General features: G+C 38.5%; 1 protein-coding gene across 2 annotated transcripts in view; it reads left to right on the top strand.

Moving 5' to 3' along the window:
* Nucleotides 1–17,919, top strand: part of sucla2 (succinate-CoA ligase ADP-forming subunit beta) — a 48,427-nt gene that overhangs the window by 20,929 nt on the left and 9,579 nt on the right. The window contains exon 12 of one of the 2 annotated variants that reach the window (XR_003672671.1): nucleotides 5,729–5,734. The exons of the other annotated variant lie outside the window; for it this stretch is intronic. The gene's annotated coding sequence lies outside the window, so the exon portion shown is untranslated. Of the gene's footprint in view, nucleotides 1–5,728; nucleotides 5,735–17,919 lie in introns of those variants that run through there. 2 annotated transcript variants of the gene reach the window in all.

Here is a 17,919-nt window from a genome sequence, read left to right as displayed (position 1 = left end):
TGGGATTCATACATTTTGCACGAAAAACTGCATTTCCAAACTTTCCTGTGGGCAGTAGAGGGTTGTCACCCGCGATGAAAGGCCGCTTTGAGTCATAAAAAGAACATCCATTCCTGTTGCTACTATACAACCCGCTCAACTTTGAAGTCTCCGGCTTTTTTTCTCACGATTCCTTCCGACATGAAAGAGGCACATCATGGGAATGGGATCCTACTGTGAAACGAAAGGATAATAAAGTACATGAGACATTTCATTACTCTGCGAGCTGCTGTGCTTTTTTAGACATTTAGAGGGTAATTGTGTCTGAAAGATTAGGTAATGTTTGTTTAAAGAAGTCACAGTAGAAACTAATTGAAGGCAAAAGCAGGGGGTTAATTTATTCTGGTTTCCGAGGATACAAAACTTCTTGAGGATTTGTGAGTGTTTTAAATGCATGTTTGTGGGTGACGGGCAAAATTCTTGCAGAATCTGTCACAAACTTTATCTCTACGAAGAACTACGCCGTTGTACCAGATGTCAAACATGATAGCATTAAGCTAGCTTGCAAAGAATTGGACAAAAACCAGAAAGGCCTAAAATCATAGACATGCTCTGCACGTCCTACAAACCCACACATCCCTTTAAAAATTTTGGAAACTACGTTGTCAAACTCAATTTAGTTCAAGGGCCACAAACGACCCAGTTTGACCTCAATTTTCATTTCATTAGCTTTTATTTAGTCAGGAGAGCCACACTGAGATTAATAATCTCTTTTACAAGTATGTCCTTGCAGCAGTACATAACACAAGTTTACAGTGTCAAAATAATACTAAAATTTTCTTTAAAAACAAGAAACAAGGTGAAGTTTTTGTTTCCAGGTGCCGTAACAGGGCCATGAACTTTCTCAGTGAGACCAACTCTGAGAGTTTTAATTGGGCCGGACCTGAAAAGTCCATGTTTTTGTGAAGAAAAAGGCGCAAATTCAAACAAAATCATGAATGTTAAGCAAGTGTAGAAAATTTCTTGACTTTGTAACAAATTTTCTCTAAATTTGTTCTGTTATTTACCAGAATTCCGTGGGATAATTTGCAAAAATTCTCCAGGTTTTAAAAAAAAATAATTGTGATTTAATTTTACTGTAAATGATATACAGTAGTACTGCAACCCCCATTGTATTTTCTTTACAATTTATAAGGTAATGAGCAAAATCTTCAAGCGAGCTGGATAAGATGATCTGACGGGCCTGAGTTTGACACGTCATCTAAACCATTAGATATGATTTTTTTTTAAATTGTCAATGATGAGTGATCCAGAATGAATGTATTGATCCATAATTGTAATAAAGCAGGGAAACAAAAGAAAGTAGTTCCTGCAGAAAAATGTTGTAATTCACCTGCAGTCCAACAGTGATCTGTGGGAAAAGGAACCAGACAGCAGCAGAAGAGCAGATGTTTCTCCACTGATAGGATCACTAAACCATCTGTCTAACACAGCAATGAGATTTACTGAATGCAAGTGTAAGGTAAAATCAAAGGTGGGTGGTTACTACTTATCTAATCTTCCTTCCAGCATGTTTTGACTGTCAACTGCTAGTCTTCGTCAGAGTGGTTCTGCTGATGGCCTTTGATGCGCCCTTTGAAGTTTCACTTGACTTCCATGTAATAGTTCCAGCGAGATTCATTTTGTCTTCTTTTGAGGTTTTGTTTATTCAGACAATGTTGGGAGAAAGAAAATGTCTTTATGTAATTATTTAAAGGTCCTGCATATTAATAAACAATGTAAATATGCCAGAATTAGCCAATGGCTTCTTTCCATCTGTAGTCCCAGGCAGATCAAGAAAAAAGAAAGACCAATGTACAACATTAAAGACAAAAAAGCACCACACATATCATCCACACAATTAAAGTTGAGACATAAAACAAAAGGTCAGTGGTCACATGACTGATTCCCCTTCAGCCAACCTTTAAGTCTGAATAAACCAAACCTCAACATGATAAAGCTTTTATTTAGATTTTTGCAAACTTTTGAAAAACAGCAAACTAAGAAATGCCATTTACATAAGTATTCACAGCCTTTGCTTAATGAATGAGTGAATAGGTTTTTTTTTTGTCATTGCACATGTTACAGAGCAACAAGATATCATTTTAGATGAGAAATGGGATCACAAGGAGAGGTGAGGTGAGGGGAAAAAGGCAGGTTTTTTACTGAATTCCCTATTTGAGAGTAAAGTAGAAAACTCGGGCGGAAAAACTCAGCGTGTGGCGGCTGGGCAAAGAGGGTGAGAGGATATCAAGACACTGGGGAGCGCGGGCGTGTAGCCTCTGGGCGGCTCCTCCATAGACCCTTTACCTGTGCTGGAGGGGAGAGGGGACGGGTGGAGTGCGGCAAAGACGTAGACAAAATAAAACCTTTGCTCTCCTCTCTTAAACAGTCAGACGAAAGTCCAGATGGCAATAGGGAGGAGGGGGGAGAAGGAGCGTCAAATCTGTAAGCATCCATGGTGAGATTTAGACAGCCTAGGCGGCGTGTGGGGGGCAGGCCAAAGGGTGATAATGATTTGTTTTTGTTTCAGGCTAACACAGGCCTTGAAGTCTCTGGTCTCAGTAAATCCAACATTGTAGCATCAAACAGCAATTGGCCGCGACATCCTCTCTAAGATCGATTCGATTCCATGCAAACTCTATGAAGTAGAGTCCTGTTTACTTTTAGTCCACCTTTGGCAGCAATAACAGCCTCAAGTCTTTTTGAATATGTCACAAGCTTCTTCTGTGCAGTTCTTCTCAAACTCCATCAGGTTCGACAGGAGACGTCTGCACAGCCATTTTTAGAACTCTCCAGAGATGTTCGATGGAATTCAAGTCTGGTCTCTGACTGGGCCACTCCAGAACATTCACTGAGTGGTTCTGAAGCCAGTCATTTGAGACCTTGGCTGTGTGCTTTGGGTTATTGGCCTGCTGAAAAATGATCTGTCGGCGTAGTCTAAGGCTTTTTTCTGACCACTCTACCATACAGACCTGCTTGGTGGATTGCTGCAGAGATGGTTCTTCTTCTGGAAAGTTCTCCTTTGTCCACAGAGGAACACTGGAGCTCTGACAGAGTGTCCATCTGGTTCTTGGTCACCTCCCTGACGTTTTTGCACCAATTGTAAAGTTGCACATGCTAAAATGAACAGCCACGTTTTACAACATTTAGCAACAACTCACATTTTAAAAATGCGTGAATTTATTTTTATGTTAGCCTGAGGCCCTTCTACCCCATTCGCTCAGTTTAGACGGCCAGCTCTAAGAAGAGTCCTGGTGGTTCCAAACTTCCTCTATTTTCCTATGATGGAGGCCCCACTGTGCTCATCAAGACCTTCAAAGCAGCAGAAATCTTTGTATCAATTCCTAGATTTGTGCCTCAAAACAATCCGGTCTCAAAGGTCTACAGACAATTCCTTTGACTTCATACTTGGTGTTTTCACTCCCTTTCCAAATCATGTCCAATCAACTGAATTTACAACAGGTGGACTACAATTAAGCTGTAGAAACCCCTCAAGGATGAAACAGGATGCACCTCAGCTCAATTTTGGCAAAGGCTTACGTAAATATTATTTCTTAGTTTTCTGCTATTCATAAATTTGCAAAAATCTAAAAAAAATAAATAAAAAATTCACATTGTCATTATTGTGTACCTGTGATGGACTGGCGCCCTGTCCAGGGTGTACCCCCGCCCAGCGCCCTATGAGAGCTGGAGATTGGCACCGGCAGACCCCCGCGACCCTGTCAAACGGGAATAAGCGGGTATGAAAATGGATGGATGGATTATTGTGTACAATTTTGAAAATTTATTACGATTTGGAATAAGGCTGTAACATAACAAAATGTGGGAAAAGTGAAGCGCTGTGAATACTTTGCGGATACACTGTATAAACCATTCTAAGATAGAAAGCCCTCTTTTCCTTGCTCATGTACCCATTTTAAAGCTGTAAAAAAAAAAAGGAAAAAAATTAACCAAAGAGAGACCTTACATCATTGAAGATTCCAGCATATTTTGGAGGAGATTCAGATCAATATGCAGAATCTGTATCACTTTTAAAAATTGAAAAATCCCAATCTCTTATCATTGGCTCGTAATGACCAGTCTTTTTGAAATTTGACTCAAGTTTGTCGAGTTGGTTCCTCAATTACCTCACCGAGTTACAGTACATCTGGATCAAATCCAGGCTACGCATTTCATCGCAACTTAAAAAAGCCTATACATTTGGACTAACATTGTTATTAATATGGATGTCAATTTCTTACAAAAGTTTGACGTTTGAATGGTCATTATATGATGATCAGGATCACTGATCCAGATAACTGCAACATCTGCAGGCAAAGCGCTTTCTGAGTTTTCTGGTTTTTTAGATAAATATACACTCGACACATCTCCCTTATGAGACCATACCTCTTGAGAGTTGAGAATACTATCTATTTTTTTCTTACTCAGGGGGAAACGGTTTTGCACAGTGTGATCTTATTCCCATTTGATGCGATTAACCTCTTAAGCTCCAGCCACTTTTCTTCGAAAATCACATACCCAAAACAAATAATGTTTTTCTAAGCTTCAACATGATCCCCATGGCTAATTTTTGTTCAGACTGAAGTAGGACCCTTAGTGGTTACAGATGATGTGAAATCTGTGATACTGAGTGACAATAAATCATGTATTAAATACATAACTCTGTAGTCGGCCCCAAAAAAATGGACAATTACTTCATAGGGAAGGCTAAAAAAGCAGAAATAATTGAACAAATGTATGGACATCAACTGCAGCAAGTTTGGTGATAATGATAAAAAGTAGGCCAAAGATACATGTTTTTGTACAAAAAAGTTCAGGCGAAGCCCACTTTACCACAACTGTGCCAAAGTTTGGAAACAAGTGTGTTAGTGTAATATGTCAGCCAAATTGATTCCAATCATAATTAGTCTTGTGTTTGACCACTAGGTGTTGCAATCTGGCTTAAAATGAACACATTTTCATTCAGATTTCTGCTGTGCTATGCGTAATGCTATGTATTTTCACATTTTACGACTTTGTGCATAACATACCCGACCTGTATATCAATGGATTCAGCTCGGCCTATAGTTTCACGTTGGCTCTTGTTATAGAGCTCTATGTTTGTTTTGTGACTCATGGCAATGGTAAAAAGCAGAGTTTACCAAGTTGTTGATTTTTCCCTCTTTGAACATAATGGCCTGATGTGTGTGCTGTGGGCTTTAGTTTTTTAGGATTACGGAAAGGTATAGAATGTGTGATTTAATTCATTCTTTACAACATTTAGACCCATGGGAGTCACGGAAGCTGAAGCTGCCCCCGCCGGCAGGTCCAAAAACAATTTGGGTGCATCTTGACTCTTTTCTGGTCATGCTGGAGTAGTAAATGACACTGACATAGGTGGACTGTTCGTGCCATCAGTATCTTTTTAAGAACATATAACCATTTAAACTGTTCTCGCACCACCTGCCAAGTAGCAGGTGTTAAACAGCGGGCGAACACAGATAGAGGAGAAAATGTGACAACAGAATTGGCAGAGAGCTTCTCCACAACAACAAAAATAGGTTCTAGCATAGTGATCTATGCCTGCGCCCATCACTGCTTCCACTGTTTGATGCTGCAGTCTTCATCAACTCCCATCCTCTCTCTCTCTCGCTCTCAGGTCATTATGGAACATCTCTCGTCCCCTCTGGATCTCCACAGGTTGTGGAGTGCACAATGACTCATGCAGCTGTTTGTCTGCTCTTCATTGTGACGCAGAGGGAAAAGAGCGAGTGAACTCAACCCTCCATGAAAACAGATAAATGAGATGTCCTGCTGATGGAACTGTCACACACACTTACTTGCTAATCCTCCCTCCTGCCAGGTCGATGAGGTCTCTTGGACTCCAAGTACCGCTGTAATCACATAAAATGATCAGATCCTAAACACATCCATCAGTTATGCACTGATACTTTTGAGAACGACACAGGCGATGCCTTGTGATGTGGTGTTTAAAAAGTCAAAGTGACCTTTTCAAGTTGTTACAAGATTTTCATTTGCTGGTACAATTTAGGAAATAGCAACTGAGGCTATTTAACAATCAGGCTGAACAATAGTTTTACCTGCTCTTATTTGAAGAACTGAAATTAATTACATACAGTTTATACAGTGAAGCAGCACAAAGCCCTATTTCAGTGATGATCATTAAAGTTGGGCACCAACATTGTCCACCTTCTTATAAACATTGCAGTGTCTACGGGAAGCAGGAGGGTCAAATGTCATTGTGCGGCTGCACTTTAAATAATCTTTTTTCCTTGATTTTACCTTACAATTTTACATCACTGTTATTTTATTTTGCAAACTTTCATGCCATGAAATCTGTTACAATTGTAGTTTCTGATCCTTTTTCCGGAATTTACGTTAGTTTGCATTTTTTTTTCAAAAACCAAAAGTTTATTTTGGTGAGACCGGTGCTGTGGCCCTAAGGTAGTCGGTGCCTGTCGCAGCGGCTGAAGATGAAGTCCTGTCAGGCATTTTTGGCCTGTGGGACATGGCAACAGTCTGGTATGGACGGGCCAGGGGGAGCTCTGCCACAAAAGGCAAAAACCTGAACATCGGAGAACTTTGGTGAGCCCATGGAGAACAGTTTCCGGAGGTTCTGGAACACCATCCAGCTTCTCAGGAAGGGAAAGCAGTACATTGTCAACACTGTGCATGGTGGGGATGGTGCTTGGCTGACTTGGACTCAGGACGTTGAGGATAGGTGGAAAGAATACTTCGGAGACCTCTTCAATTTCACCAACATGCCTTCCAGTGAGGAAGCAGAGCCTGGGGACCCAAGAGGATACTCTCTTATCATTGAGGACGAGGGGGTTAAAAAGCTCCTTGGTTGCAGGGCCCCCGGGGGTGGATGAGATTCATCTGGAGTTCCTCAAGGCCCTGGATGTTGTGGGGCTGTCATGGTTTATACGACTCAACATGACTGCATAGACATTGGGACAGTGCATCTGGACTGACAGACCGAGGTGGTGGTCCCCCTTTTTAGGAAGAGGGATCAGCATCTGCATTCCAACTATAGAGGCATCACACTCCTCAGCCTCCCTGGTAAGGTCTATTCAGGGGTACTGTAGAGGAAGGTCCACTGGACAGAGGAACCTCGGATCTAGGAATGATGCGGTTTTCGTCCTGGTCGTGGAAATGTGGACGAGCTCTACACCCTCAACAGGGTCTTTGAAGGTGCATGGGAGTGCTTCTTCAAGGGTGATGAGGCATCTACTTATATGACGTTTATGGTTTAAAACAGTGGTTCTCAAACTGTCTTGGGTCAAGTACCCCCTTTCTCTTGTTTCTGAAACCAAGTACCCCCTTTGTCCGACTACAAAATTTTGCTTAAAAAACTATTGAAAACAACTATAGAGTATAATTATGGAATGAACGAGTGATAACACACATTTAAAAAAAATCTCATTTTGTAAAGAAGTAGATAGAAACAGTATTTAGTGCAGTGGTTCCACACCTTTATCTAGTTATAGCTATATCTGCCTGTCATGTTGGTTTCAATGGAGTGACGCCAGGTGCGTTTTTTAAAGGGAGTTCGCCAGCGGAGGCCTGTGGTGAAATCTATCATTCCATCATAGGATTTGACTATACTGCTGGATGCTTTCTGTGGCCCCCCTTTTGAACCTATTGAGTCAGTGGATATGAAATTTCTTTCATCTAAAATTGCACTACTTCTCGTTTTGACCTCCACGAAGGGAGTGGGCGACCTTCTTGTACCCAGTTCACTTGGGATGGTTTATTCCCAAATGCGGCGTATATGCCTAAGGTGATCCCTTCAGCCCATAGCTCCATGGCTTTTAAGCTAATGAGCTTTTGCCCTCCCAACTGGAGGGTGTCCCAACTGGCTCGGGTTGGTGACAAAATCATGTTCAATAGGGGAATTGCCGGCAAACAACATTGATTTAACATCCAGGATTTATAGTTGGTAACCCCGCCCCCTCATCACGTGAGACCAATGCCCAATCAAGCCCTCAGACATGGAAAGCTTTGAGCTAAAGATATTTTTATTTCTGAATAAATTACTTACAGGTTGGACCATCCGAAGTAATGTACCAGTACAACTGTACTCCTTGGAAAAGGCAGAAATCCTTACGAAACATGCATCGTCAATGGGGATATGAGTGCTAACTGCCATCAATCATATCTTCTGTACCCACTTCATACAGGTTCCCTGCGACGCCCCCAGAATCACAGGTAAAAATACTCCCGTCGTGCATCCATCCTTTGCTGCGAGGCGAACATGCTATGTCATTAACTATTTTTTGTATTTCATGTTTCTAGATCAGTGATTTCAAAGGACAACCTCTTTAAAACCATTCTGTTCAGCAGACAGGTGAGTTTAAAGAAAAAGCAAGAAAAGCAAACTGTCTTAAGCATGACTCAGTCTGTGGCTTCCAGAAATAGTCTTTATCAGCTTTCATTAATCACATGGCTGACAACTTAGTGATTTAGTGTTGGCCATTGTACGAGTGCATGTGATGTCTCAGCCAGACACTGCAGCACATACTCATTCTGGATCAGTAAATGTATGCTTTATTCTGACTGGGGAAGTACTGGTAAAATTAGCCAAGCAGCTCCTCGCCACTATACAGTTTCAGATATTATTTCACCCTCAAGCTTCTCACTTTATGAAAGCAGACAATGAAGACAGTTCTAAACAGTAAAAAGGCTCAGAGTATTCGTTAAAGAGCAGCTTCAAATAAGAAACAGAATGGAAAATGATTTGAATGGGATAAATATATGGTCTTCCATGTCTGTCCAAATGTTGGAGTATCTCTAAGGAATGTGTGCTACGACCTAGTCTGAATCAGTTCTTGACAACTGACTTCCAGATTATCTAGAACATGGGCCGTTTCTCAATTCTAAGTATGCACACTGTGCATATTGTGAACTCCTGGGTACGGACTCGTGGGAGCAGACTTGAAGAACGGACTTGCGGAGTGCGCAAGCACGGACTTTGCTTACTCGTTGTTTTGGGACAAAGCAAACTTCTTGACATTGTTGTGTGGAGTATGTGCGCTCCACTATAGACATCAAAGAAAATAATATGTATCATTGAGTAGATGTCATTGTTGTAAATAGTAATTATTTTGTAAACCAATAAATATGTTTGTGATAAATAAAAGAAATTCTGAACAAATTTTATGAACATTTTATGTATAACAATAATAAAATATTTTATATCAAAATAAGGTATTTGAATTCGTACTTAATAATTAGATTTTTTAGGTATTGAATTCATAATAATTGTTAAAAAAAAAATAAAAAATAAAAATAAGCTAAAAAATTAATAAATAAATAATTCAGGATAGATTTTGGAAATACTTTAGGCCCACAAACAACAAGAATATTATTATTAACAATATTGATAATAATGATAATAAAAATAATATAATTAGTAATTCTCCATTTTGAATAAGGAATTTTAATGTTTTAGGTATTACATTTTTAAAGAAAAACTCAATTCTGTCCTGAAAATATTTTCTTTAAGAAAAAACAGAATCTGCACCATTTCAGGTGTGAAATTAAACTCTTAATCTAATGCATTATTATTATTATTATTATTATTATTATTATTATTATGATCATCAATATACTGGTCAATGTATTTTTTGTAACTTACACGTGCGGCTTATCCTCCTTCGTCGTCACCTTTGAAATCCTACGCTTGTTCAAAGTGCATGCTGGGAAATATGGCTGACGGAGTACGCACAAGTCTCCTCTGATGCATGCTAGGTAAAATGGGCGTGGCAAGTTCTCATCCGAGGACTTGCTGAGAACCGGACTTTGAACTGGAACAGGACTTGGGCTGTGCGTGATGATGTTTCACGGGTCCACGAGCACACAAATCCCTACAAGTACACAGATTGATAAACGGCCATGGTTTCCCCTGTGATGCCCATGGCATCATGTGCTCAGTGCTGATTGCTCAGTGTTCCAGTTTGCTGATTGGGTAACGCCACAGGCCTGGGCCCAGTGTGCTGAAGTTACTGAAATTCCCAGAATCCTTCACTCACTTTCTGCTCTGACCTCCATACAGGTACACACCACAGCTTGGTTTAACTTAGATATGTTAGGTTAGATTAGGTTTTAGCTTTGTTTACACCTTACAGCACTCACATTCAGGCACATGCAGAGAGGGGGGCTTTTGGACCAAGTGCCCTTTTTGATAACGTGGTTTTTTTTGTAAAGAAAAAATAAAATAATTTATATTCTCTTTTTTGCCCTTCATATGTAATACATAGGATATAAAAAACAATATTTAGAAATAAATAGCGTAACACATTTTCTACTGTGGCATCACATGACTTGAGCTCTATCCTGGATGACCAGTACACCTGTGCCCCTCCTCTGCCCCTCGCCAATCTGGCCAGTGCCACCACAACCTGCTATGGACACAGTGGAGAGCCCAGGTTGCATTTCAGCTTCTTTGCCCCTAATTGACAACTTAAATGCTGTTGTGGGGAGTTGGAGAGACTGTAAGTAAGTAATTTTACTTATTAGCTAGTCAGGCTTGGACAATTTATTGACCTAATCAATGACGTGAATACGTAGCGTTAAAGATGGGGACTCCCGCGCTCCAGTATCAGTCATCATCTATCAGAGAAAAGTGCTACTGTCTGCACTGCTGCTCACCTGAGACAGGTTCAGCCTGTCTAATGAAGCAAACTGTTGGCTCAGACTGGAAACCACATTTAAAAACCAACCAGAAAACGTGACATGACTATTGTTATCTTGTTATATTATTTTATTTAGTTTTGCACATATTAGTCTAACTACTGTTTATATTTATGTTTATATATTTGTTCTAGTTAATTGTTATTATTTAATGTTTACACTATTGGAGACAGCACAGTTCACCAAGTCAAATTCCTTGTGTGTATGACTTACATAACTTGGCCAATAAAGTTGATTCTATTCTATTCTATTCTATTGTATTTATGGGAAATGTATCATTATAATGAGACTCGCTAATGAGTCCAGGTCAAACCACTGTGTTACATATGTAATAAGATTTATCCGAAAACTTTAAACTTTAATTATTTATAACTTGTCCCAACATGGAAAAAACATATTTCATGTTGAGTTAAAAACTGTGTTTTGTAAAAAAGTGTAACGTAATTTCCTACGAAATGTTACAGAAGAGATCTTTTGAAAAAGCAATAATTCCAAAGTAATGGCCTATTGTTTGTTTGAAGGGAAAAGCTGAATAAAAAGTTTTTGGTATTTACTTTGAGTAAAAAAAATATTTTAATCACGTGATTAAAAAATATTGTTTGAATAAACAAAAAAATAATTGTTAGATTAATTGTTTGAAACGATATTGTTAGGTGCAGCCCTACTTGCAGATGGATTTGTACAATGATCATGCACATACCAAACCATGCATGATGATATATGCATATAGCATATATGAATAAGATGATGGTTTGATTTTAGTCAGTCGTTGTCATATTGTGTGTTTGTTCCATAGGCTCTACTAAGGCATTTCCTTTTTTTTTTTTTTTTAAATTAATCTTCCTTTAAATATATTTTTTCATTTTTTAGTTCAAAGATGCCACGCAAAGAAAGAAGGAGCTGCGTGAGGCAGCTAAGGGTAGTGGATCACTAACCAGCTGGGTTAAAAATAGCAAAGGCAAGAACAATAATACATAGTTTTTCAAGGTTGTTTTGAGATGAAGATACACTTAGGATTTATTAGTTGTTTACATTGTATATCAGTGGAAATCATTGTTCATACATCACTTCTTAATCCTAGATGAATAGAAAGAAAGTAGGGATGTAACAATTCACTCAACTCCCGATACGATTCGATTCACGATACTGGGTTCACGATACGATTCTCTCACGATTTATTTTACAAAATGGGACTGCAGACAAATTAGAAACTAGAAAATACTGTACTATTTTCCTTTTATTTTTCATTGTCAAAAGAATTCCTTGATAAACTATTCAAAACAATGCAATTTAACTAAAAATAAATCTTGAATGAAATAAATAAAGTTATGATACAAATGAAAATGAAGCCTATTAATTTAAATTCTGGTTCTATAATAAACAATGCAAAACTGCATAATAGTTCTTTTTCTTTTAAAAGTGCAACTGAAAATGTATTTTGTGCATTAACAATTGGACTTTAAAAAAAAAAAACAAAAACCGTGATTGCACTGATTTACGTCATATTTGTTTGGACCAGCAGAGGGCGCTGGTAACACAGTGGTCGGTTGGCATGCTGATATCTTGCAGGGAAGAAGAGGAGCTATGCTAGCAGACAGAGCTAATAGAAAAACGTGACTTTTACAGATATTCAAGTAATATTACAGATATACTTTCGGTGCTAAAGGGGTAAGGAATCATTTATTAACATATTTAAGAGTAGAAGGCGGCCAGAAAGAAAGTATTAGCAGACTCCGCCCGCCGCCTACACTTGTGGACCCTCTGCTGGTTACAAAAAGTACTGCGATTCAATTTTCAGAAAATCGATATCAACCGTGATACCTATGAATCGATTTTTAACTGCCTTTACGATTAATCGTTACATCTCTAAAAGAAAGTGATGGTCCGATGAAGAAGATGTGGAATTTGCAATAACAGGAGAAAATGAGCCTATTGAAATATTTGCTAATGATTTTTGGTTGTTTCTATAGAGTGCTGATTAATGTTAATACATATTTATTAGGGCAAACCATTTAGTTAATCTCCTCTGTTCTTAATTCAAGTCTGCAGTTCCATATTCCAGTTTGCTGCTCGTGTTAAGAATGTACTACTGTCCTGCACTGTAAGTCTGACAAAGCATTTGGTATTAATGGTTTATTACAGTAAAATACCAACAGTGTGTTCATGTACTTTAGTTGACCCTCCCCAGTCCCCAATCTTTTCCTCATCTCCTCCTCAGCTGAGCAGTGCCAGTAAGATCTTAAGCCATAGATAATCTTTGAATCACAGGAGCTCTCAGTTCATTTTGAATTAAAACATTTCACTTAAAACATGTGTTTTACATATTCTATTAAAATAAAATCTCTTTCAATTTCCATGCCTACTACTTTTGTTTTATATGAAACTGTCTGATACTGGCCAAGATGCCATGATGTACCGGTAACATGTGCACTTTTTTTATTTGAGCACATGACCCTTTGGAGGTCTCTGCACAGGCCCTTCTCACATTATCTTTACTACTGACTCTACTGATGTACACACTCCATGATGTAAATATCCAATTTGGTTTAATTTGGCCTAATTTGGTTTATTTTGATGGAATTGAAGTTAATTGCCTAATCCAGACAAACTTTTGTTTATTTTATTTATGAACTTCAATGTTTGGATTTTTTTTTTGGACTGAAATACAATGTAGTTTCAGTATAAATGTAGTCATAGGTCCTATTTCAGTTAAAGTCTAGTTTCACTTAACTTAATGACATTAAGATTTTAATCAACAACAAATCTGTTACTAATATAGTCGACTAGAATATAAAGCACAAGAATTCATGCATTTTTTTTTTTTAAAAGAGTGAATTATCATTGATCAACCTAATAATGGATATTTTACACAGACTGATTTTATCGCAAACACAATCAGCTTACTTCCTATTGGATCATTTACCGACATGTCTCGCCTTCCACGACACAAAAGTAGTTTTGATTGGATACCATCTGAAAAAAAAAAAAGAAATGAGCTCTGATTGGATTTTGTCCCACGTGAACATGAGAGTTGAGTTTTTATTCACTGAGGAAAATATCCAAGAGGAAATGTGAAAATATGGACACAGTGATGCAAAAACAGAAGATTTTCATACACTTTTCAGACAGAGGAACATTGTGATACAGTTAAATAATATAAAATAATTTTTATTTAGTAACGGTCTTAGTGCAATAGCAAATCATCACATGCCCTGATGTCATTTGTAAAGTTTTGAGATCTAATAGATCATAAATAATGTAATTTGAATGTAGAGAGGACTGTCTCATTCGTGATTTTTGATTCAGTTTATAGTGCTAATGGCCATTTAAAAAAATATGTACTTTGATTGTTTAATTTTAATACGTTCCTCACCTTTGTGGACATTTTGTGTGTCTTCAATGCTCACTGCATGGTGACTCACCACCACTTGTCAGAGAAAATGTTAAAAGCAGAGAAAAAAAAACTTGATCAAACATAGAAAATTGTGTCTGTCAGGCCAAAAAATCTAAGCAGCCAACAATCTTTACCTTGCTTTGACATAAACTAATCTTAGCTGCTACGTTCTTCCTTTTTTGTGTGCAAAGTTTTGAACGCAGATCATCTTGCTCCAGTAAAGTGACCTCACTTGGTGTGTGGACTCAAATCCATTTCCTTTTGGAGATCTTAATCACTTCATTTCCTGCCGGCTTGATATTTTCCTCTGTGACTGATTTTCTTGTGCTTTCTCACGCGTCCATGAGACAAATCAGAAGTGTGAATGCACTGTCTACATCTGACAAAAGAAATTGAACTATCATAACCTGCAGAACTCCAGCTGCCACCGTTTCATTTTGTATACCAGCTTCCTGCTTCTTCTCCTAACTAAGTGCTAACAATGGCTGATGTGTCTGACTGTATGATTTGTTATAGTAAAGACTTAGAGCTATACTATATACTGTATGTATGAGATCATTATGCGTCTCATATGAAGGCATCCAAACCAACAAGACAACGTATCAGTATGAAAATGTAGTGTTTTTGTGACATTTACGATTGATTCCCTGTTATAGTTGCATTGCTGCCCATGAGGTATTTTTTTTTTTTTGGGGTAGGATAATGGGAAGTTTATGATTGTATCGATTTCTTTTTTCGACTGATTTTTTTTTCTTTTTTTTTGGTACTTTGAGTCCGGATTTCATTACTTACGTATTAAGTCTGTCCTTTTCATTTCAGTATTACATTTTCTCATGGCTGGCGTAAAAAAAGCCCTTAATGTACATTTTTATTCATGTGCTGCATCTTCCTCTGACTACCTGCTATTGGGAAAGACAGATTATGATGAGTAAGCTCCGAGTGCCTTCACACTCGAGAGCTTTCTCTCACTTGCAGAGCATGCTTATTGTATTTGCTAATGCTTTTTTGGTTGTTGTTTCTATACATTTTTCTGGTTTGCTTTTCTGGTCACATCATAAAATTCCAGCAAGTCTCTTTAACCCCTTTATATAATAGTTCCAGCAAGTTCTTTTTGTCTTCTTTTTAAATAATATGTTAAGGTTTCATTTATTCAGACAATTTTTTTTCAGGAAATTTACTTTGTACTCATGACATATTTCGACTGTCAACTGCCAGTCTTCTTCAGAGGCGTCTGCTGATCGCTTTGATGTGTCCTTGACTTCCCCAGAATGATTCCAGCCAATTTGTTGTGTCTTCTGTTTGAATAATTATGCAGAAGTCAACTGTCAACTGCCAGTCTTCTTCAGAAACGTCTGCTGATTGCTTTGATGTGTCATTGACTTCCGAAAAATAATACCAGTAAGTTCTTTTGTCTTCTTTTTGAATAATTACGCCAGAAAAAAAAAAGTTGTCTGAATAAATGAAACCTTAACACATTATTAAAAAAGAAGACAAAAATAACTTGCTGGAATTATTTTGCGGAAGGACACATCAAATTGATCAGCAGACGCCTCTGAAGAGGACTGGCAGTTGACAGTTGAAACATGTCAGGAGATCAAAGTAAATTTCCTGAAAAAAAGTTGCCTGAATGAATGAAATCTTAACATACCTTTATATCTAATTATTGAAGGCAGGCATGTAGATTTAAATGTGGTACCAACTTCGGGATTATTACAATATTAGTCCACATCAACATCATTCATCCATCCATTTTCAGACTCCCTTATTCCTGTTTTTCAGGGTTGCGGGGCTCCACTGGTGCCGACCTCCGGCTCACACTGGGCGCTAGGCGGGGGTACACCCTTGACAGGGTGCCAGTCCATCGCATGGCATAGACACAGACAACCACTCATACTAACATTCACTCCTACGAGCAATTTAGAGACTCCAATCCACGTGTCACAGTCATGTTTTTGGATTGTGGGAAGTACACATTACCATCATTCTTTATTAAGTAAAAAAACAAAAACAAACTTGTTTTCAGTCTAGACACTATGACGATGACATTGTTGGCCTCCTCTAATTAAATTACAAATATTTTGACTGTTATTTTGATGCATGAAGCCTGCCTGCTTCCATGCCTTTGAATGCTCTAATTCAATAGAGAGCTATAATTGTAATTTGATAGATGGTGACAACTCTCTTGCACAAATGGGTTTTGCGTAATTTGGTACTAAAATAGACTAACGTCATGTCACTGTGTTAACTTTATGCATCCTCCTTAGAGGTTCTCACCCACAGCATGTCTTACTGCATTTGGCTGTGGACAGAATAAGCCCGACATTAACACGCATGTTAAATGGGAACATTACAACCCCAGTGCATCACTTCCAGGTTTGCTGTACCGCAACATGACTCATTATTATGACTTTTGGCCCATAAGGGAATTCTGCAAGAGCTTCTGTCTCTACTGTCAGAGCAGTAGCAACAATAGATGCTTTGCACGTTTGTACAGAAAAAAAAATGACAACAAGTCTAACAGAGCTGTGGAATAAAGGTCAGACACAGAGCTGCCTTTTATTGTGTGGTAACAAGTGCAAAAAACAAAATACACCTTTTATTAGAGTATCGACAGCAGTTTCTAACCATGTGTTCACCGTGTTCGCTTACAGAAAGGTCTTTATTTTGAGACAATGCAACATTAAACTTCATATACTAAACAGTTATTTTAAATTTTCTGGATAAATCACAGTTTTTATTTTGAGCTTTAGAATTTCATAGAGCTTTGATATGACGACTGTCTCATCATTGTTACCTGTTGAAACGTATATTAATGTAACTATTTGCAATCACCGTTTCTACATTTTATGATTAAAAAATTATCAGTGTTTGAGGCCAGGCCTCTTGTGTGTTGCACCCATCCCATGTAGCACACGATTAGTGAATATATAAAACATATTGTAGTACTATGAACAAGGGTTATCTTGGTCACTAAATAGGAACTACAACTTACCTTGGGTGCTTCCACCTAATGCAGTACATCTTTTAATTGAAAAATCATAAATTCTACTAAGAGGTAAGTTGAAAAAAATCAGTTACTACTTTATTACCCTTACATTATATACTGACTGTAGCTGTGTTTCCATTACAGATTTTTGCAAAATAAAAGCGATATTTCCAACTGTCAACAAAGTATAATTGCGCTTTGAACGTGTTTTCCATTCCATTAAAAGTTGTTTTGGGCAGGAGCCTCGTAACTCCTGTGACATCTCATCCCGCGAGACTTCACTGCAGAAAGATAAATGCTCCAAATCTCCTTATAACACTCTGTATTCTTTTGTTGTTTCATGTCTAATGTGACACTAATAATTTTCAAGTATAAGTGTGGCCATACCAGCCTGTCATTGCCCGATCTCGTTAGATCTTGGAAGCTAAGCAGTTAGTAGTTGGATGGGAGACCACTTAGAATTCCAGGTGCCACAGTGGGGGACAGTTGCTCCAGTGGTATCTGTCATTGTGTCCTTGGGCAAGGCACTTCACCCACATTGACACGGTGACAAAGGGCAGCCCTGGCAGAGTCCAACCCTCACTGGAAACGAGTTCGACTTACTGCTGGCATTGCATACCAAGCTCTGACTCCGGTCGTACAGGGAACGGACAGCCCTTATCACGGGGTCCGATACCCCATAATTCCGGAGGACCCCCCACAGGAATCCCTGAGGGACACAGTCCAATGCCTTCTCCAGATCCACAAAACACATGTGGACTGGTTGAGCAAACTACCATGCACTCTCAAGGACCCTGCTGAGGGTGTAGAGCTGGTCCACAGT

The sequence above is a fragment of the Gouania willdenowi genome, chromosome 21, assembly GCF_900634775.1.
Source record: "Gouania willdenowi chromosome 21, fGouWil2.1, whole genome shotgun sequence".
Lineage (NCBI taxonomy): Eukaryota > Metazoa > Chordata > Actinopteri > Blenniiformes > Gobiesocidae > Gouania > Gouania willdenowi.
This window is presented reverse-complemented; position numbering and strand designations above follow the sequence as displayed.